Raw genomic sequence first — 24,022 nt, forward strand, 5'->3', positions numbered from 1 at the left:
TTTGAACGTGGGGTGATTGTTGGCGCTCGGAGCCATGGGGCGAGTATCAGCAAAACAGCAGAATTCGTTAAATGTTCAAGAGCAGCTGTTGTTAAAGTGTTTAAAGACCGGACTGTCAGTGGAAAATCTGGGTCTGAACGTGCGAATTGTCCCCGTCAGCGACTAGTCAATGTTAGGGCAGAACGGGTGAGGGGCAAGACTGGTACAAGACAACAGAAGGGCAACAGTGCAGTGTCAGATTCCTCGCATCACCTCTCAACATCCCGTGGAGTCATCTCGTGGACCAACGAAGTACTGATGGGGTGGTCATAATAATCTGGCCACTCAGTGTATATAGCACCAACAACGTACACAGTTCTTTTCATATACCGTACATTGACATCAGGTTCAACAGGTATTTGTGGGACTTTGCAGGGTGACTAAGAGGAAACTCCCAGTGCAGAGACAACTACAGATAAGTGCTGCAGAATATATATAATTATGGGAGGTCATAGTTCTACTGCAAACAATAAAAATCACATGGTTTTTAATGATACAGGCTATCCTCAGTAGTATCCTCAGGCTATCCTCATAGTAAATAATTCTCACTTCCAATGATTACACATTTCCTGCATGTTTGAGTTATTGGTTCTCCTATAACTGTAAGACAGCATGATGCGTCAATGCAATATGGAGCTTCCACATATATTTGGTGTATGTAAACCAGACCTCTGCCTTTATTGCAAATTAGAATTGGGTTTTACAGGTCCCCTTTGTTAGCTATCAGGCCAGAGTGCTATGGTGACTTGTATTTTGAATTTTGCACTTGGTGATTTACCTCCCCCGTTCTCCACTTCTCTAGTTAGTCATAAATTGATTGAGCGGCTGCCAAATTCTCATTTTGTCATGTTTGGTTCACACACAGGTCTTTAGCAGCCCCGAGGGGTTCTGCCTCGCTCATATGTTATTGCAGCATAGGGAGGTATACATTAACCTTAAGGTAAGCTTGCTCCTGATTTATTGCAAAATATGCCAAAATGGTGCTGCTCCTATAGATTAATCATTTCATGACCAGAGGCCATTGATGTCTAGATGCCCAGGACAAATTTAGCAGTTTCCATATGCATTGATTACTTGCCAATAACTCTATGACTAAGTTGCCTACCTAATGTTTTTTTTATATATTTTCAAGAACATATAAGGCTTTTTATTTGGCACATTGCTTCAATGAAACATCTGTGTTTTGTTAGTCTGATAATGTTCAAAAATGTAACTAATAGTTTTTTCTATTTTTATTTAAATTATTAATTTTAATAATGCCACTGTACTTGACAATCACATTATTAAATAAATGGCACTGTAGATCCCATTACAGCCTGAAGGTGGCAGTGTTCACCTGCAGGTAGAAGACTTATCTTGTCAAAGAAGCCTCCAGCCTGCATTGAATCAATATGTCTTAGCTTTTACATAATAATAATAATCACATGATTAGGAACAATTCTGATTGGTTCCTAAACTTTAGTAGGGAACCCACTTGAGATTAAAAGTCAGTAGCCAAGCAAAGTATCAGCTGTTTACTTTCAAAGGGGGAACCATAGGGAAGTATCTTCCAATAGGGACAACTGTTCGGGTAACAACTTTCTAAGAGAGGATTTCTCTCTCTCTCTTAAGAGATTTCCTCTCAATTCCATCTGTGTGCCCAAGGACAGAGTGTAGGAAAAGGTCCCCAATGGGACACAGATGGTGAAAAAACATGATAGGGATGTTAGAAATTCCCTATTGTATCTAAAATTAAAAAAAAGTGGATTGAAATATACTCTAAATTGGAGGCAGGCATAACAAACGGCCAACTAAACATATTTGCATGTACTGTATATTCACATATCTTGCAGACTTCTGTTTCTGAAAATGTATTTGGCTCCACTGTGGCAAAAAAAGTTTTGTGGTAAGGTCATGACCCCACCAGCCATTACCGATTATGTGACATGAGCCAAAAATCTCTCTGATCAGTGCTGCCAAGTCATGCCAGACCTTTGGATAGTTGTCCCATTGTGACCATCCTTTGGGTTTCCTTGGCAAGATATGGAAGTAGACTGCCAAGTGTTTCTTTCACAGAGGGAAATCATACAAGGGACAATTTAATCAGATGCCAAATAACCTATTCAAATTTTTTGGGGCTGTAAAAGGAAACAGCAGACCCCATGCAGATAGCGCTAATAGTGGAATCAAAAGCAGGACCCCAACATTGCAAGACTGAAATTCTCACCATATGGATTTAGTTTAGCAAATAGGTAAGTGAATTCCATTGGATATATAGTCTAGGTTCAGCAACATTATGTCCCCAAAAAATTAGGCTGCTGACCTGAATATACTGAATGACCAGGTTTTCTCATCAGTGGATTTATTCTTCCCTGATGGTCCAAGATGACAATGCCAGGATTCATTGGTCTCAGATTGTGAAAGAGTGGTTCAGGGAGCATGAGACATCATTTTCACACATGGACTGGCCACCAGATCTTAACCCCTTCGTGACGGGAGACGTACACTGTACGTCCAAATTTGGTGAAAAATTAATGCAACTCTGGACGGAAATCAAAGTTGTGACATTGCATACGCTTATAGGAATGATGTCATGGTGAATGTGTGCCATAATCAAAACTAAAGGTGGTCCAATGAAACTTTAGAGTGTGTGACTATATTTTGGCCAGGCAGTGTATATCTGTAGCCATAACTTTTCTGTCTAGTTCTGGAACGAGTTTGAAATGGTGAAACCCTATTGGATTTTTCCCCTTCTTAGACAGCTGTCACCAAACAAACCGTCCCCAAATGAATATCTCCTATCCTTTTCAAGTGAAAACTTTATCATTTTCTACTTCTCATCACTTTCTGCCACATTGGTAATGGTCCCTGGACAATAACGAGGGCGGATACACGAAGCCCAACAGGGGTTCTAGCAATTCTACACTCAATTCTAAGAATACATTTTGGACTAGAAATACAATTTATATCAGGCTAGAAATATATTTTAAAGTGTACCTTCCGTGGTGAATGAACAAAGTGGACCTTTCATTTGCCATGGAAGGTCCACTTAAGTCACTGTGCTGCCTGAGCCTCCAGCACACCCTGCAAAACTCAGCAATCAGTGTAACAGCTGGTAACTGGCGGTGCTGAGATTTTACATTTCCTTGCCTCAGGCAATAGTATCATTCAAATCTTTTTTTTATTATTTTTGTAAACCTGAGGCTGTAACCAACCCTTATGTGTGCTACGGGCTTCTGTGAATGTAGCAGAGACTGTAAATTACTTTAAGAAAGGAGAGTTTAGGTGCAGATAAGGGATTGATTACACTAGATTCACATCTATATGTGCACATTTTCATTAGTGTTGATATGCAATGGTAGCAGATGTCGAACATGTAGGGGGCATTTTTTTTGCCCATACAGCAAATAAAGCACTTGACCCTTCAAGGTACCACAATGCATAGATGTAAATACACAGGTATGGTGGTGTGCTGCATCAGCAAAACATTGGTCGAGTATGCTTTTTGATGCATTGAAGCTTGTTAAGGGGATCCATAGTAAGTGAATACGATGCTTTGATAAAATGAATGTCAGCATATAGAGAACATTGAGAATTGGCACATAAAGTGGACCTTTTAGCAACTTTAAAAGTCTGCATTAATAAGTTGTGGACAAGCAGCGACAGTACTACTTTTCAAAATGCTCAACTTTTTAAATTTAAGATCAGACATTGAGTTGCGGTCCAGTGAATTTGCTTAGGCTGAAATTATGTAATCAATTTGCTACATGAAGAAGGAAGCATTTCCTTAGTATCCTTTACCCCAGTTATCAAACTGCAGGGTAAGAAGCTCCACCAGGGGCTTGTCTGTGCAGACATTACTTAGCATGCATGAATCTTACAAGACAAAAATCGAATGCTCGATCCACTTTAATAAAGTTGGCAAATTTCATCTTCCACGATAAAAAAATAAAATTTCAATTCTTCTGCATAGGGGCTTATCTGACCTTTAAAGAATCAGACAATTATTGAACCATGGCATTTGGCCTTCTTAAACTGTACAATATACTTCAGAGTATCCTGATCTAGATGCCTACCTTTAGGCCCATTAAACATTTGCATTTCACAAATAAAGATGAGATTTGGAGAACTAGTCTGATTCCTTTGGCTGGAGAATCTGTCCGTGTGCCTCTAGCTCTACGTTGCCCTCAAACTGCTGCAGAATATGTTAGCACTATATAAAAATGGGAAATAAATAAATGATATTACCGAGGCACCTCGCTTCTACAGAACACTCTGCAGCTCTGGGGAAAGCTGAGAAGGTTTTAAAGGTTCAGCAATCGCATCCTGCCTCTTGCTATTAAGTCATAAAAAAGATATATTTGGCATTGAATGATGCTGTAGGTTCTATTAAATGATTAAAATGTATGCTGGTGAATAGGCAACCCAGCCAGCAATAATATCTTCCTGGAAATCATTACAGCTAATTATTGGAAATTCTATAGATTATTCATTAGTGTGAAATAAATGAAAGGGAAGATTTATACTGATGAAAGATTCAGTATGTTATGGAGATGGGCCCGAAGGTTGTTGGCCTATGTCCTGATATGCACCAGTTAAAAGTGGACCTAGGCTGAGGCAATGCTGCCCTTCAAACAGTTCGAGAAAAGTCAGTTGTGAATGGTAGGCAGCGTTTCTCAACCTTTTTTCAGCCACGGCACCCTTTAGAGGTATGCAGAATCTCGAGGCACCCTAGTTCAAAATGTAAAAAACGACATGGGGCCCCTACTAAATTTTAAGACGGGGTGTCCCCACACACAAAAAATTGGGTTTCCCTTTTCACATCAGAATCCCACCTTTCAGATCAGATTCCCCTTTTACACCAGGAGCCCCCCTTTACATCAGAAGCCTCCCTTTCACACCAGAGTCCCCCTCTTCACATTACAAGCCCCCCCTTTACATAAAGAGTCATTTTCACATCAGAAGCCCCCTTTACATCAGAGCCCCCCTTTCACATCAGAGTTCCCCCTTCACATCAAAAGCCCTCTTTCACATTAGAGTCCCCTTTCACATCAGAAGCCCCCTATCAAATCAGAGTTCCCCCTTTACATCAGAGCCTCCCTTTACCCATCAGAGTTCCCCCTTCACATCAGAGAACCCCTTTCACATCAGTGTCCCCCCTTTACATCAGAGCTTTTCTTTGATATCAGAGTTGCCCCTTCACATCAGAAGCCCCCTTCACTTTAGGAGCCTGCCTGTGCCATGGAAAAGCATGACGCTGTGTAAAAATTTCAAAGCACCCCCAAGGAAGACAGATGGCACCCTGGTTGAGAAAGGCAGTGACAGAGCAGTGACAGTAGGCATCTGCAGCTGTTCTTTTACCCAGGTCTACATTATCATCCATTCTGCATTCTACAAGACAGCTGCCATATAAGTGGAGATGCAAGCTATCACCGGGCAGCTCCTCCTAGACCATTCCACCTGATGATGACCTCAATGTAATCAGTCATCAAAGTGGAGGGTGTCTAGGCCCTGCCATGCGAGAAAGTGCTCTGATGCTTTAGAATACAATGGTCCAACGGGGGAGGTTCCCCCACCCATGCTGGATTTATTCCATTTATACTGATACTAGTGTGCATTTAGTCTGTGAAGTGACTGTCAATAAACCACCATCAATGCAATCACTCAATGAACAAAGTAACCAAATCAAAGTCCAAAGTCAAAGAGTCAAAGCCTCTGCACTTGCTTACAAATCTTCACCACAACAAAGAAACTTTGCACATGCTTGTAAATGATCCTTATACTTCACCATGATGTGATCCAAAAACGTTATCGGTGTCCCAACCACCCGATACAAACAGAGACCTCATCAGACCAAAAAGAGCTCTTTATTATAGACAGTTCTAGCAGTGCTTGTTTGTATTAATCCTCAGTTCAAGTCTTAGAGAGTCTAATTTTGTTTCACTGTCATGCCATCCGAGTATCCAATAGTGACAGTCAGGCTGGGAAGGAAAGTACTACATAATGCTGGGCATCCTCCAGCCAGGAAATGGGGTGACTACTGTATATCTGACTTATTGCAGCTTCTAATGCAGAATGAAATGAGAGTAAGTAATTTCAGTACAGGAGAGAAGCCTGTCTAACTGTGCAAGACTGAAGATAGGGTTGGAGTTTAGGGATGAGCTCAGGTTCAGACCGAACCGGATCCGAACATGAGCTCCTCTGACCAAGAGAGTGCCATGGGCACTTCCATTCAAGCAACTGTGGGCCTGGCATTTGGACTGGGTTCAGTCTGAACCTGAGCTCCTCTGACCAAGGGGGTGCCATGGGTACTTCCATTCAAGCAACTCAGGGGCAGGCATTTGGAATGGGTTTGGTCTGAACCTGAGCTCCTCCGACCAAGGAAGTGCCATGGGCACCTTCATTCAAGCAACTGCGGGACAGGCATTTGGACTGGGTTTGGCCCAAACCTGACCTCCTCTGTCCAAGGAAGTGCCCTGGGGACTTACATCCAAGCAACTGAGGGCCTAACATTTGAAATGGGATTGGTCCAAACCAGAACTCCTCCAACCAAAGAAGTGCCATGGGCAATTCAATCAAAGCAACTGCGGGTATAGCATTCCCTGCCTCACAGCAAGACCTATAAAAGGGATAGTATGCTTGTGCTGACGTCATTTTCTAAATAGGGGCACAGAGTCATATTAGGTCAATGTAATTTACCAAATATAGGCATGTAGCCATAAAAGCTCAATGATGTCAGCTGCTATCAGGGAATTCCCTGCCTCCAGCTTGACGTAAACAAAGGGGTGGAGAATTCCCTGGCAGCAGGTGATGGGAGCTTCTGTATTTAGGAGAAGCTCATTCAGGTTCTGAAGGAGCTCAGATTCAGACTGGGGTTTGGTCTGAAAGTGAGCTCAGCTTTAAAAATAAAAAATAAATTTTTAATAAAATGTAAGGCTTGATTGCGATCGCTCAAAATCTGTTTCTGACTGCACCAGATGACAGAATCTTATCAAATAGACCAACACATACTTTGCACAATCCCCAATACTGATTATTTACATGAAAAAAAAACATCACAACATTCTTGTTTCCCTCAAGAAATCACAAGGAATAAAGTCTTCATCTCAGAGATTCCAGGTCCCGATAAGGATTCTGCAGCACTAAGAAGACTTCTCTGCATTCCAGGATATTCATTTTATTCATAATTCATCTGAGGCCGCCGAAATGTAATTAAAAAAATTCAGCAATAGCATTCTGACAAGAATAACAAGCTCTGGAATACAAACAGGAAATGATTACATTTATTTCTCATGACAAAGAAATAGATCTGTAGCAGAGAAATATCCAATTTTTTGAAAGAGGTAAATGCCATTAGGGTTACATGTTGGCAATATATTCTTATATTCACAGTGCACCTATGGTATTTATACAACAGCGAGACTATCTTCCATCTTTGGAAGATTTTGCAAGGCTTCACTGCCTTCTTTACTAAAGGCCCCCTACGCCCATCTCCAGGCAAACACAAATGTACCCTTGCAGTGGGACTACCCCAACATTGCAAGGGGTTAAGTGCTCATTTTTGCCTAGGCTTGCGAGTCCTCCTATGTGCTTGTAATGAAGTTAAAGTATAATGAAACTTTCTGGGTTTTTTTGGCAAGTTTGTATATACAAAAACCTTTAAAAAAATTAAAAAGTTGCCAAACAGGTAAAAACTTACATGCGTCTCCGCCACTCGCTCCTGTCTGAAGATATGAAGATTCTCGAGCGGCCGTGAAGGATGATTGGGTGGGGTGCATTTGCAGTAGAGATCTTTGGCCGGGAGAAGAGGAGAGTAACAGTGTAAGTCAATGCAGGCAGCCGGCAGCGTGCATGAGCACAGACACCGTGGGACACAGAAGACACAGGAGTCAGCTCTGGATCAGAGACCGGCACCAGCGCTGGAGGGACTCCTGAAAACTACTGGAAAGAAGAAGATGATCGGATCAAGATTAAGGTAAGTCCTTGAAGCAGCATGATGGGGGGAGAGGTGACTTTAATGGCACTTTAAGTATTACAAAAAAAGTCTAAAAAAGTTAAAAAGGTAAATAAAATAAATTTTACAAAAAGCCCTAAAGTCCCCCGTCAATTGCCCCACACATGTTAGGTATCATCATGTGTGCCAGAGTGGCCAGAGTGAGAGCAATCGTTCTAAGGCCAATATTCACAGATAACTCTAAACTGATGACCTGCATGGGCTTTTAAAACGTCGCCTATGGATAATTTGAGGTAACATATTTTGTCCCCCCCCACAGGCGCACCCAATTTTTAAGCTTGGCATGTTGGGTATCTATTTACTCAAAACAACCTCATATTTTATATTTGATTAAAAAAAGCAGGGTATTATATTGTGTTTTTTTTAACTAAAATTAACTTAAATGTATTTTTTACTGAAATTTTGGGTTTGATAAAGAGTTGAGCTGGTATCATGCAACATAAAAATTTGCAACTGCCACCGTTTTATTCTCCAGGTTCTCAGGAAATATATAATTATGGGTGATTTAAGTAATTTCCAGGCCTACAATGTGGATTATAACGTGTGCAAACAAAACAAAAATGACTTTGAAAACAAAAGGGTAGCATCGCAAAGAGCACATTTAAAGCTCGTACTTGCATTCCAATGCCGGGCACTTAACCTTTTCCGAGTACGAGTGCCTGCACGGTTAATAGGACATTTTCCAACACCTTTGGAGCCTGTCATCATTTTTCATGCTTTCGTTTCATTCATTTGATCCAAAAGCATTTTATACCAGGCGAACGCCACATTTCTCTCTCTCCATCTCTCTCCCTTCATTTTCAAGGAAGCAGTCAAGAAAGTCGCCTATTTGTGAAAACCTCATTTTTCCCCGGCCTTGTGCGTTTTATCTTCTCAAAGCAGACCCTCACATGGCTGCACACCTAATCCAGTGTAGAGGTAGAAGGCATGGCCTATGGACATTAAGCACAGTTACAGCGGGATAATCGGGATTGATTCAACCCGGTTTAGTTGTTGTGGGTTCCGCTTCTGTATCTGTCACTGTTTTAAGCTGCCTCATTAAGTATGTATCTCTCGCAGGCATTTCAGAGCTGCAGATTGCAACATTATCTACAGAGCTGTTTGAGTGCTAAGGCCCATTCTAGAAAATAGGACTGCAGGCAAAATCTACTGCACGATGCAGTGCCTGACTTAATTTGCCAATAGCAGGGCTGATGCAGAAGCAAATAAAGGGTTTGTGTTGGTTGGGTGGGGTCATCTTCCCGCAGAGTATCAATAATCAGTAAGAGCCTAATAGGCACATGTAGTGACCTCAGTTTACACCTTAAAAGAGAATTATGGGGTAAGTGTTGTTCCCATAGTTCTCTTTAGGGTCACGGTAGGACATATACAAACCTCCTCCCGTGTACCAAAGCTCAGTATATCGCAGGCTATTGCCCACGATATATTGAGAGCGCCGCAGCTGGGACGGATCCCTACAATACTGTCTGGATCCACCCTGCTGCGTGAGTGACTGCTGGCTCTGCCTATCTAGAGGCAGAGCCAGCTGTGATCGCCCCCCTCCCCTGTCCGTTGCCCCACTCAGCACTGGAGAATTGGAGCACGGAGGGGGGAATCCCTGCAGGGAGCTGTGACTGCAGGGAGATGATCGGAAAGTGAGTGAGCGACGGCATGCATTCACTCGACGATCAATAGAGCCAACTTGTGACAGCTTCTTTGACACACTTCGGCTCGAACTATGAGGATGAGTGATTTTCAGTCACCTCATAGTTCTCCTTTAATGGATATCTAAACCCAAGAACAAACATGCCATGTATTGCAGCTCCTCAGCTTTAGTGACTGCATTCATTTTCCTTTTTCTGGTTTTTGTTCACCTGGTGATCCTGCCAATGACACTCTTTCTGTCTCAGGGTAACAACACTCACTGTGCTATATCTATGAATGATTAGCATTGTTACCCTAGGACAGGACTACAGATGTCCTAACCCTCTTTGTATCTCCATAACTTAAGGAGAGGAGAGGGATACTGTAGTTCACAGCAAGGGAACAATGTACCTGATAACAATCAGCATAGGCAGAGAACACAGGACGTTAGGGGCTCATTACATTTCTGGCAGGAGCAACATCTCTGCACTTGTTGGGCAGATATAATAATAAGCTCTCAGTGGTATATTTAACAGACCAAAAGGGAGCAAATAAGACAACATTCATTAGTAAGGTTACCATACACTTTAATTGGATGACATTAGATGGGTGCCAAGTCAAACGAATATCATAGTCCATAAAAAGTTTTTATTGTTCATATATATGTTCAATAAACCAGCCAACACATGTCAGGGGCAAAGACACTCTCTAGATAAGTGCACTTCAGACCGTCTTACTCCCATTATAACTGAAGTGCACTTATCTAGAGTTTTCTTCAAACAACACTCTCTCTGGCTATTACTACTTTGAGTCCTGATCTGATTGGTGATGGGGGATATGTTTGCCCCGGAACACGTCAGAGGATTCATCAAGTTGATCAAACCGTGAACAATTAAAATAGTTATGGACTCTGATCTTTGTTTGGTTTGGTGCCCATCTTTGTTGATCCATATTTGAGTCTTTGGAGTATCCTATGAAGGAAATCAGAATGTCTGAAGCCACCTTACCGGAGTCAGTGAACTTGTATCTAAGGTCAAAGAGCCAGGTAACCAGTATTTTTGGAAAGCGGTAATATTTATTTCGGTATAGGTTTCTTTTTATTGATGACACATGTGAATTACACAGGTTCTGGAGCCGATTAAATGCAGATAAAGTTCTAAATGAATTGGACATACAACCTATAAACAGGGGCGCCCCGAGGCCGGGTGTCACCCCGACGTGACGTCACCATGTGTGTGCGTGATGACGTCATCCTGCATGCGCGGCGATGTTATTGATCCCTCCTGGCGCCCATCTTGGTGATTGAAGCTGGCAGAGAAAGGAGGGGACAGTCACCCGGTGGGATAAGGTATGCAGCCGGGTCCCCTCCTCTCCCCTGACACTGACAGGGTGCCTGACATTTCAGAGGGGGTGACACCAAAATGACTGTCAGTCATTTTGGTTTCGCCCCTCCAATTATGTCACCCGCGTGTGGGCCTCACCCCCCACAGACCCCTTGTGACGCCAGTTCCTATGAAGGTTAGTGATCCAAGCTGTACCATCCACAGTTAATTCATTATCCATCTTCAATGGGTTTTCCAGTAAAGATTGTGGTGGGATAGCTATTGGACTACAAAAGTTAGTGAACGCGTCGTAGGATTGGCAAAAAAAAAAGACAAGCCAGCATACGTCAAACCACCAGAATCTTTCATAAAACTAAGCCGATATGTAGCAGTACATGCACAGCCTACAATTCCCTTTTTTAATTTAAAATTTCTTAGCAGCGCAACTTCATGGACCCAAATGTAACACATCAATTTTGTTGCAATCAAAAATATTATTTAGAATGTTCTCTATGGCAGCCGGTTAAATTGCACTGACAGAATTTGTACACATGAAATAGTTTTTCAATCGTTTTCCTACCACAGTCATCAAATTGTACAATTTTCCTAATGCTGCAGATAGTGACATTGCTGGCAAATATCTCACCATCAGGGCGGAAAGTAGATGAAAACAATCACTAAAATTTCATAACATGTTAAAGTCATTATAAAGTCATGTTAAATGCTATTAAACAGGCAGCTTTACCAAAATAATCTCTGGTGGTTCTACCACCAAAGTTCTTATTTAGGCAATACCTGTGACAGGGTGACAATGTTTGTTCCTGTCTTCCAAATGCTCTCCCACATTGTCACTAGGTAAGGGAGTGATTTCAGCGACCCTGATTGGTGATGGTGAATCTGCTAAAACCAAAATTCTCATTGAGATGCTCAGGCGAAAATAAAAAAAAAAGATCTATTCCTAATATTTTTCTTTAATTTGTAGGGTGCGTTTAAAAACAAAAACAAAGATCTAGTCTTTATATTTTTCTTATTTTTCTTAATTTTGACAGTGTATTTTTTTGGTGGGGTTATTTAGGAAAGTTAATTATTTAATTTAATTTAATGTATTTGTGTTTTTTTTTGTGTGTATTTATTCATTTATTTTTGCTTTGTCTTTTTTCATGCGAAAAAATAAAAAATTACTAAGGTTAAAAGGGGTTGTGCTATTGGCATAAGAACAGGTCCAGAATAGCTAAATGGAGCTATGGCAACCCTCAGGAGCCATTTAAAGCATATTTTACCCCTAAAACTACCAAAAATCGCCTTAACTTCCCCTTCCCTATTGACTCCAATGCTTTTCACCAAAATGGCAAAATGTTGCCAAAATCTGAGGATTTTCACCACAATTTCAGGGAAGCCTTAATTGTATGAACATTTTTCTAAATATTAAATATATAAATATGAAATCCTGTGACTGTTGTTATACACAAATAGTAAACAGAAATATTAAACAAACACCAAAAGCAAATATTAAATGTAATATGGTTTATTTACTAAAGCCAAAAAGGCTGTTCACTTTTGCAAGGGAATGTTCCTTTAGCTTAGTGAATGAGGTGAAAATTCATTTTGCAAAGAATACCCGTTCATGTGCAAGGAAAAAAAATGTGTTTTGCTTGCACATGGAAGTCAGCAGAGCTTCCCCTAACTTACTAAGCCACTGCTTGGCTTTAGTGATGTGGCCCATGCCTAAGAGATGCATTCTGGGAAGGGTATATCACAGTGCATTGCTGGGAAATCTCAGCTATAAACTGCGAAAACTCTTGCAAAATGTCAAGGAAAGGCATTTTTTACCCTGAGATGATGCACATGGTCAAATGTCCTAGTCACATGTGCCAAAGTTCCAGGAAGTAAAGGGACAGCAACGCATCCACCCTTAGTAAAAATGGTCACTGAGAGAAGAATGGAGAGGAAAAGAAAAATAAGGTATGTAAAGAATAAAAAGTTGGCAATTATCTAACAGTATCTGTTTGTAGATTGTCATTACTGAACATTTCTAAACAGCCATTTTTAAAATAAGGGTAAAGTTCCTCTGTAAAGTTTGCATGTCCTTTAAAAAATATCAAACAATAGAAAAGAATGATATATTGTGTGGTAGTTATTTTTTTATATACAAATATAAGATAGTGTTCTTACAATTCCAAAGATTACTTTTAGCACCCACGTGTGACGTTTCATTGTAATTTGATCAATACATTGAATTCTACTCATAAAATTCAGTGGGGTTACTTTTAATTTTCAGCTGACATGTTGAAAAGCTTGAATGGGAATGCAGCAGTTTTCATTTCCTGTCTGTGCTGCTTCTAGAATTTGCTTGTAAAATTAAAAGCCATAATATTAAACATATAGCATTATCGCCGAGCACAAGTACAAAATAAAGCAGAATTATTTGTATCATGCGAAGAGTTCAATATCGTTTTTACTTATGAATGGGAAACATTTGAACTGATGGATTTGGTGAGCGTTTTACTTGCTTCCAAAAGTGATGCTGCTCCGAGGGCTAATTTCTTTTGTATAATTAGAAAACTAAATTTATCTAAATGGTTATTAGCACTGCGAGTCCACAAAGCTCCATGAGATGGAGATTCTTCAGCTTTTTTACGTTTCGTCGGCATAAGACTGGCCCAATTTCACCGAGTTATTTGGAAAATTTAAATTTTCCCACACTAGCTAGAGCATTGAATTTCATTTTAAAGGTTTCATAGTTAAGCAGTGCTACAATTTTTACATAAAATTCTATGCAAGGTAAAGAGAGATGCCTTTGTAACGTTGAATCGTTCCCACCTTATGTGTGTTGAGCATTTGGAAATTAAGGTAGAATGTCCTGTTAAAGTTAAAGCTAAAATCAAAACTTTTTTGTTTCAGTTTTGGTACAATTAGAACCTGTCGGATTTGTATTGCTGTCTGTGTCTCCATGAGGTAGATTCACCCTCAGGACTGAAAATAATGGGAAAATCCAACACTGAAACAGGAAGAGGCGAAATCTTCAAATGGGGATGCTTGGCCCAGTGACAAGTGTCTAACAGCAGATTTCCCACATGTTATGGCATGTTTTAGGGATGCACCGATACTTTTCGAGTATTAATGCCGATAGTTGGCACTTTCATGCCAGTACTTGTACTCGCAAAACTGGTATCGGTGCATCCCTTTATTTTTATTTATTAAAACAAAATCAAACATTAAAAGAGAGATGTAGAAATCCCAGGAGTCCCATATGCTCCTTACAAAGGACAGCTGCCTCCTAACTTTTAAATTTTTCTCTAGTCTAGTCTTGGAGCTCGAAAAGTATCGGTACTGGTACTTGTACCAAGTACTGCACTTGGTATCGGTGCATGCCTAGTATGTTTAACTCACTTCCCATTGTTTCTACATAACAAGAAGTAAAGGGAAAATCCCCACTATGACATAGGTGGCCATTTTTAGCAATTCCATACTCAATCCAAAAAAGGAAAAATATATAAAGTTCTGGCTTTAGATTACTTTTACATTAATCTATAATGGTTTGGCCCAATTTCCACAATTTAATTTAACTAACTAAGTTTTTTTAACTACCGCTAATTGAACCATGCGATGATTGGGGCAGGATGGGGCCGCTGTACAAAAATTGTACGACTGTTCGATGATCGGACAAAAAGTTACGTTTGATGATCGCAAGGTGTATGGGCACCTTTACATTGAGTATCTGATCAGATCCGCCTGAAAAACTGACAGGTGGATCCGATCAGACCACCAGTGTGGAAGGGGCCTAAAGGTATTATTCTGCAAATAATTAATTAAAGGTGAATTCACAGCAAAGCCATACTGGGTTTTCTAAGCAGGGAACACAGCAGAAGCTACTTGCCATCAGAATAATTCTCTTTGATTGTAGGACCTCCTTTGAACAAAGCCGGCAGAGCTGTTGAGCTCTGTAATCAATGGAACAGCTAAGAATAGACTAGTAAACATATGAAAACAGATTGGAGCTTCATCTGCTCAAATAATGGTCATAGGTCTAGTACACATGAAAATGTATTTATTCTTGTGAATGCCTATATAAAAGAGCACCTTATGTTGATATCCTAATATAATGGACAGCCACGTTGGCCAGTAGGGTGATGTAGTGGTGCTGGTGGGGTGATCAGCCAAAGTTAAAACTTTCCTAGAACTGGTTGAAATTTCATAACAGATCACTCCAGGTTTTCAGGCATGACTTGGAAATAAACTAAGCAGTCCATTTATCAATGTTTTCACCCAACTTTCCCACAGTTATCACATTGAAATTGTATAAATCTTGGGTGAAAACAGTGATAAAAAGATCCCATCTTTCATTTGACAAAGTGGATTTCTTCTTTCTGAAATAGAAACTAACAAACATTCTTCTAAACTTTAATAAAAAATGTACAAAAATCTGGCAACCATGGATCGATGTCGCCCATCCCTCTCTATCCCCGGACAGTTTATCGGCCCTATAGGTTCTGAGCCCATTTCCTGAGAAGTTTAAAGACCCAGATGCCACCCTCCTTACTTTTCTCCTCTTCTATATCCTCCTCCCTTGTCAATCTTTCTAGACTTCGATTTATCTTTTGTTTGATATATTCTTTCGATCTCAACTCCTCCTAAATATTGAGGGCTTGTTCACACCAACTGCGGAGCAGATGCAGAGCAGAGCAGTTACAGAACGCATCAAATATGCATCCAATATATTGCAATTGTATTTTGGGCTCTAGTTCACACCACAGCGTTCAGTTCCAGAGGATTTGGAAAAACTGGAGCATGCCCTATTTTTCTTGCTCTGGAACGCACTGAAACCCATTTTAGGCAAAAAAAAAAATGGCTCGGAATGCGGCAAAAACATGGCAAAAACACAGCAAAACACACTGCACTGCATGTGAAGAAACTCATGCAGATCTGGTGTGAACAAGCCCTAAAGGAAATTATTATTTGTTTTAAACATATGAATTGATTAATAAACATTGCAAATATAATTGTGGAAATTGTGATATAACTATTAATCAGTCCAACAGGACTAAAAGTGTGTGGCCGTATTATCAAGACAAATTGGGAAACAGTAATAGCGATAAGAGGAGATGGTTTATACCAGTGGTTCTCAACCTGTGTAACCTCAGGACCCACATTTCCTCTTGGTCATTAAGTCGTGACCCAAGTCGCACCGCATTGCGGTACCATGCGTTCCCGTGTGGGCAATCAAACTGTGGGTTGGAGGTGCGTTTGGGGTGCCATTCTAATGAATGGCAGTGCAACGGACCTCCTGCACCAGAATGCAGAATGTAGTTGCGATTGCGTGAACGTGTACTAGTGTGAACGGGCCACTGACACACACACATACACAGACACATTCTCACACACTCAGAAATTCTCACACACACATACACAGTCCAAAATAAATATTTTTTCTGTTCTCTTTTTAAGATCCACCCAGTCTCCCTATCTTACGAGAACTGGAGTGGATCCTCAGCCTGGGGTCCAGTGTGGGCTGCTGTGCCGTGACGGCACTCCATCCCTGTAGAGGTGCCGGGAGCCAGAATGTGACATCACTACAGTCCAGGCACCTCTACAGGACACGTGAGGGAGCTGTAAGAAATGCCTGGAAATGGATGGAGTTCCCTCGCCACCAGTGCCCCATCCCATACCCACCTCAAGCTGACACCCGGTGGCGGGCAGCATATTTTGAATGGCTGCTTGGTGTGAGAACTGACAGTGCTGCGCCAGGGGGAGGCTGAGGAGCCCCTCACCTAGAAAAGTGAACGGCATGCGGTAACCCACTAAGCGCGGAGTCGCGACCCACTTTTGGGTCACGACCCACCAGTTGAGAACCAAGCGTTTATACTCAATGGACATCACTCCTTATGCAACAGAAACCTAATAAGTTGCTAGAATTTCCTGGCAGGATATAGCAAGAACTGAGTATACAGGAAAAAAAGAGTCAATGGGATGCCTGGAAATCAGAATCTCCAGAATCCAGCACTTCCTGAGGCGCTCGGTTCCTTCTGGGAGAATCGATTCTCTGGTCCCCAGCTGCATTTATTGGTGGGTGGGAGAAACCACAAAGAAGTGTTGGATCCGAAATAGTTTTTTGATGGTGGTTATACTTCATTACAGCAGTGTTTGGTGGCGCGGGCAGAGGTAAGTATGTATATATTTCTTTCCAGGAAATGTTGTGGCAGTTTTAGTCACTTTAAAGTGATATTCAAGTCAAAAGGTTTGCAAGCTACTTACATGCTGGTGAAATCCCTTACAATGGATGCTACGCCTTGCTATTGAAAAGTTTTAGTGTCCTGCAGAATCAGCTGGTCCCCTGGGAAGTGTCCCTGATATTCTGTTTTAGGGTGGCTCCTTTCCCTGGCAGGGTCCTATGGAGCCACCCTTGTGTGTGCTACTAAGCTGTATGTGTCTCCACAAACACACAGACACAGCAAAGCAAGCCGCTCTCCCGTGCTCCCTCTTTCCTTCTCTAGTACATGGACAGCTGCTGGAGACTGCTCTGTCCCTTGTGATCTTGTACTGGACAAGAAGTTCAGGGAAGCCGAGCTGAGAGGGTTGGAGCAGCTGTATGGATACATGATGACTGTAGTGATTTGCCAAAGATGTAAAGAAATACTTTGTGGGGCAATGTATTTTTATTTGATCTAAAAAGAAGCTTGAGAGTTTAATGCTATTTATTGTACTCTATCTATCTATCTATCTATCTATCTATCTATCTATCTATCTATCTATCTATCTATCTATCTATCTATCATACTACATTATATTAATGTATTGCATCATTTATTACATTTATTAAATCGTTTATCAAATGATATGTATTTATTATACAATTCATACATTATAATACAATACATACATAAATATTTCTTTATTATATTACTTTATTTATTATACTAGAGTGGACAAAAGTGAAGTCATGATAAGACTTTATCTGGCCGGGGTGCCTGGATCACAAGACTGGCTGAACAAGAACTATTTTGATAGGTTTGCGCTTATGTAAACAAAGCAAAGGTAAAAAAAAAAAAAAAAAAAGAAGAAGGAAGGACTCAATATAAATGTGATATATAAAGAGAGTGACTTGTAGCAATAATTTACTCTGTTTTGTAGAATTTCTTGTACATTGCTTTTTGCCATATTCAATACTGCTGTCTGTGTTTTGCGTTTACCAAACCCTTTCAAGTATCCGTGTTTTTGTCAAGCCTGACAGCCAGTTTCTCTCTCTCCGTAACAATGAAATGATCAGAGAGATGAAATAACAGTATTGTAAGCAAATGATATAATTGGTTTTGTGTAACGCAATTTGAAGTGTAGTCTATGTCTCTCCGCAGGTCCGATTTCAGCTCCGGAGATGTTATTTATCACCGGGCTGTAAGAAGGAAGATTTTATCACGGCGCAACAGGAGAATAGAAGCACAAGATCAATTCTCGCTGCAATTTATCTAGATTTCAACTCCAAACCAACGTTTTCCAAAGGCACCTAGATAAACCGCCAACTTGGATCCGTATATTAATTTCATACTTCCCTAGGAAAATGAGAACGATAATGAACTTTTGTAAAATTCCACTTATATTTCCACTTACTCTATTCACTCTTCACTTACCTTTATACCCCTTATGGACCAGAGCAATGTTTACATTTCTACTATGGGCCTGTTTATTCAAAGATAACATTGTCACTACATAAGATAAACTAAACTTTACTTTGCTAATATTTTCTTTAAAATATTTTATTTTCTATGTAATCAATAGACAAAAAGTCATAAAAAATATATAGAGGGTTATTCACAAAGCTAGCCAAAGGATCAGCCGTAGCTCCGGCTCATCCTTCGGCTAGCTTCGGCTGCAGGAGCCCTTCGGTTCAGTACCAGGTAACCAGGGCACGCTGAACTGTCATTTTACATTACTTACATTCGGCTATTCACTACCTGCTGTACGGCCCCTATGAGCATAAGCCAAACGGCAGCGAGTAGCCTGCCGGAGGTTTAGCTCAGCCGATCCAGATGTTGGATCGGACTGAGTCGAACTCCTGCTGCACTTCGGGTCGGCTGAACATGCTCAGCATGTTCGGCCGACCCGAAGCCAGCCAATGTACGGCTGAAATTAGCTCTACAAGCCTGAAGTGACTAGCCCAGTGATGGCAAACCTTTTTGAACCCGAGTGCCCAAACTGCGACGCAAAATCAATTTATTTATCTCAAAGTGCCAGTGCTGAAACTAAGTTTAGTATTGCAGTTTGGGCGCTCGGGTTTAAGAAACGTTCACCATCACTGCCTTACGGCCTTGTACGGCTCTCACGGGGGACCCGAACGTCCCGGATCGCCTCTGTAGTCGGGCCGGTCACAATCAGGCAGTGGCGGTGACCTCTAAACAGGCAGATTAGACAGCCGCTTGCAGGGGCCTACCTGTTTATTGGCTGCCGCTGCCTAATTGTGACTGGCCCGGATCGCATACCAAGGCGATCCGGGTCAGTCGGATCTATTTCAATTGGTGGTCCCTGAACGCAGTGGTGTATTGGGGCTGCCCTCTAAATTTACCCCACCCCTTGCTGTTTAATACTTTTTGCGTGACCTGTCAAAGCCCACCACAGATCCTGCACAGCCCTCCTGAGATCTGGCAAAGCCCCCCACAGATCCTGCAGTCTGCCAGATCTCAGGAGGGCTGTGCAGGATCTGTGGGGGGCTTTGCAGGATCTGTGGGGGGTTTTGCAGGCTCCAGAGCCCCCCACAGATCCTGCACAGCTCCCCTGAGATCTGGCACAGCCCCCCACAGATCCTGCAGAGACCCCGCAGTCTCTCGGATCTCAGGGGGCTTTGCAGGATCTGTGGGGGGTTTTGCAGGCTGCAAAGCCCCCCACAGATCCTGCAGAGACCCCGCAGTCTCTCGGATCTCAGGGGGCTTTGCAGGATCTGTGGGGGGCTGTGCCAGATCTCAGGGGAGCTGTGCAGGATCTGTGGGGGGCTGTGCCAGATCTCAGGGGAGCTGTGCAGGATCTGTGGTGGACTTTGCAGGCTGCAGAGCCCCCATGGATCCTGCAAAGCCCACTAAAAGGTATTGCACAGCCCCCCTGTGACTCTTTGGTGGGCTGTGCATAATGTATGCTGGGCCCTGCCAGCACAGTGCTTCTACCTTACATGGGAAGCCCAGCCTTCACTGGTGCCTTGGCGCCCAATCGTCTCAGCTTCACCGCTTGACTGGCCCCTTGGCGACGCCTCCTCCATCACGGTCTCTGCCTTTGCCTCAGTCTTGCCTCATCTCCCAGTGGACTAGCCGAACACCGTTCGGCTCACTTCACTTCGGCTCGGTTATTCACACGGCTGCCTTTCTATAATTTGTCCTATATCATATTACATTTATTTATTAATACAGGTATTTATGTAGCGCTGACAATTTTACGCAGCACTTTCCATACTGCACATTCACATCAGTCCCTGCCCTCAAAGAGCTTAAACTCTAAGGTCCCTATCTCACATGCATACATACAAGGCCCAATCAAGACAGGAATCATTTAACCTTCCAGCATGTGTTTGAGTGTGGGAGGAAACCAGAGTACCCGGAGGAAACCCATGCAAGTATAGGGAGAACATGCAGATAATGACCAGGAACCCCCAGTGCTGCAAGGCAGAAACGCTAACCACTACCCACTGTGCTGCCCACAAATGCTTAAAGATGCCAGGTAGAAAGCACTATAAAGGTATTTGCAAATTAAGAATTGTTTTTTGGCTTTTTCTTATACTACACTGAAAACAAAACAACAAGATAAATGAATGAAAACAAATGAATGGCAAACAATAAATAAATAAATAAACAAAAAGCAGAAAAAACAATTTTAAAAAAGTGGAAAGAGAGGAAAGAATCAGCTAGGCCTGATTAGGGTTAACTAAGGGGCAATACGGGGTTACATTGTAATGCATTTTATTTTATTGTATTTATTTATTCATTTTTTACTTGGAAGCTGGCTTTAACTGATGTAATTTACAAATCTAAGGTCACACCTTTGATCTACATATGAATGAAATAGTAAATACAATGTAACAATACATTATTATAATGCATTACTCAATACTTGCAGACTATCTGCAAATGTCATATTGCAGAGGAGCATTTTGCATTCTGACAGCGGCTCCTGCTATGTAATACATAGCAGTTCCCGGCTGTCATTTTGACAGCGACGTCCAGGGAAGAGGGGCAGAACATAGGAGATATGTCCTAAAAACTTTGCAGCAGGACATCTCTGCTATGTTTAAAATCCTCAAATAGTTCAAGTACATTTAAACCCAATCAATAAAATCATGTAGAAGATTTACAATTAATGTAATTTTAAAAGTCGTTTTCAATATTTCTAAATCTGCATTCTAAAAGTCCAACTGAAGCTTTGCACTTTATTATTGTCACTGTTTTCTTTATGAAGGAGCTGATTTATGGGCTTTGGGACATTTTTTTTAATGACTATTAAAGATCTCTGACTGAGCATGAGATGTGCTGGTGATACGTAGTGTTTGATGACTCATTGAAGTGGCGCCATCCACTTTAAAGTACTGCAGCCATTGCTGTTGCCAGGCTTAAAGTCATTTGGAATTCACCATGTTCCTCTTTGTTCCTGTCTGTGACAATTGAATCCCTCACTTTATCCATGTGTGTCACAGGGACAGGAAGTGAGGAAAAACTCCCCAGTGGGGTCACAGACAGAAATAAAGACCTGACAGAAACGTTAACCCTTCCCTGCTCTATCCATAACTTTTGGCTGGCGTTAGCCTTCAAAGAGACATTGGCACCGGACTGTGTCTTCTAAATAGCTTCCCTCCAGCAAGGTTTACTCATGAATTCATGCTCCATTATCACTTCCCACTGCCGGAGTCCATGCCAAGTCAGCTCCGATGTTGGATGATGTCAGAACTTATCTAGGTGGATGACATTGCTCGCTTATGGCAGTGTTTGTACCTGGTAATTGGCAGCTCAGGGCCAAATACTGTCGCCATGGAGCAAGAGCGGGTGTATGTATCACCAAAACTTGTTTTGCTTTTCATAGGTTAGAAATATCCCTTCACTTCCTGCCCAGTCACAGGCCGGTGGGGGGGGTTGGGGAACAGGGGCAGTGGGCAAGACTTGTAAGTGTTGACCTAGCCGAGAAATAAATACATCCACAATGACTGTACTTTTATTGATTGCATTGTAAAATAACAAAGCCAGATCTGTAATTGTTTTACATTATTTTGTTCCTTTTTTTTAAACAGTAAAATACTGTTTTTCTCTCAAATCTACTTTTCCTCCTGTAACTATGCTCTTAGCACTGAATGTAGTATTCAAGCCAAACCTTTAGGTCAAACTGTCAAGGCATTTATTTGCTATTGTGTATGATTCACTGGGATTGGCACCAGAAAGAAGCCGTAAAAAATCTTTACAACGTGTTTCTATTCAGAAGGCAAGATTTTGTCATTTTGTATGTTTATCTGGTACATGTTCCACCTTTTTCTTCTCAAGTGGCTTATTCTCACTGGCTCACTCGATGTTGTACTTGTATATTAAACTGCTAATAATGAGAAATCAAAAATGCTCTAAAATTATATTTTTCTGCTGCCGACTTTTTATGTATTTACTGTATACAATTTTTGGGAGAAAATTGATGGTATTGGCGCAGCTAAAAGCTCTGCTTTGTTTGGAGAAACAGTTTTAAAGATTGGGATTTGTTCTTTATTTGTAATGTGTGAAAAGTATTGGCAGGTACGGATTCTTGTCAACACCCTGCTGAATGGAGTATTCAAAAGTAAAAAAAAAAAAAAAACAAGCAGGGAGGGAGAAAATGCAATTTTACCTTTCTATGTGGGTGCAAACAGTGTATTTTGCATGGTCCAGTATTATCGCCCCAGCAAACGTACATAGTTACATAGTAGGTGAGGTTGAATAAAGACCCAGGTCCATCGGGTTCAACCTATATGGTGCTGTATAGTGTATGTCTGTGCATTATATATATACTGTACATATATTGCTAGGAATTTCCATAACCCTGTATGTTTTGTAAACTAAGGAACAACTCGTCCAAGCATTTTTTGAAGCAGTTTATGTTTCCCGCTTATACAGCTATCTGTGGAAGTGAATTCCACATCTTTACCACTCTCAAAGTAAAAAAAAACAAAAAAACTCTTACATAGTTTAAGATTATGGGGTCTTTTCACAAAGCTGCCGAAGGATCTAGCCGTAGTTTCGACTGATCCTTCGGCTAGCTTCAGCCCCAGGACACCTTCGGTTCAGTACAACCAAAGGGCTGCTGTACGGGCTATTCACTATAGCCTGTACAGCTCCCGAAGTTGGCCGAGGGGCTCAGTCGAGCCGAAGGCACATGCTACGGCTTGACTGAGCCCAGGTGAAAGTCGAAGCTGGTCGAACGGCCGGCCATTGGCCGGCCTATCTCACTCGAGGTCTGGTGAGACAGTCAAGGGTAGCAGTGCCTTAGATTATCTCACACTGCAGATGTACATCTGCAGCTTTCCTCATAGTAAGTGCTTTTTTTTATTAGAGATTTAAGACAAAAGGTAGATTTTTGAAAGTACTGATCAGGCACAATTACCATTTCTAAATGTTCTTATATATTTGCTTCCTTCCCTGACTGGCCTGGAACAAACACACAGCCAGTAAAGTCTGAACCCCTCAACCTTCATGCTTACCATTGACTCATGGATGAAGCAAAGATTCTTATGGGTCATTACAGCAACAATAAATTTTCCTCTTAGAACCCTCTACATGCATCAGCCCCTCGGTGAGTCACTGATCTGGAACAAGTATCGGCAGTGGCAGCCATCCCATAATTCTATCCTGACAGGTTAACTTTAAGTAATCCCACTGTGTAAGGTGGGAGGGAGCTTTACAAGCCAATATTCTTCTCTGTTTTCCTCTGAAAAGTCCAAAAAAGAACACAAAATGTATCAAATAAATGAGTTATCGTCCCCATGGTAAAAAGAAAACTAAATTGTATTTATCAAACCAAAGCTGCATGGAGTTTTCTGGCGTTTCTACAAGGGAGAAAGGTAAAA

At 41.5% G+C, this 24,022-nt stretch overlaps 1 protein-coding gene across 4 annotated transcripts in view; it reads right to left on the reverse strand.

The window, feature by feature from the left end:
* Nucleotides 1–24,022, reverse strand: part of NEGR1 (neuronal growth regulator 1) — a 429,891-nt gene that overhangs the window by 291,217 nt on the left and 114,652 nt on the right. The window lies entirely within an intron of this gene.

This window comes from Nanorana parkeri, unplaced genomic scaffold, assembly GCF_000935625.1.
Source record: "Nanorana parkeri isolate BGI_ZX_2015 unplaced genomic scaffold, ASM93562v1 scaffold79, whole genome shotgun sequence".
In the NCBI taxonomy this organism is placed as follows: domain Eukaryota; kingdom Metazoa; phylum Chordata; class Amphibia; order Anura; family Dicroglossidae; genus Nanorana; species Nanorana parkeri.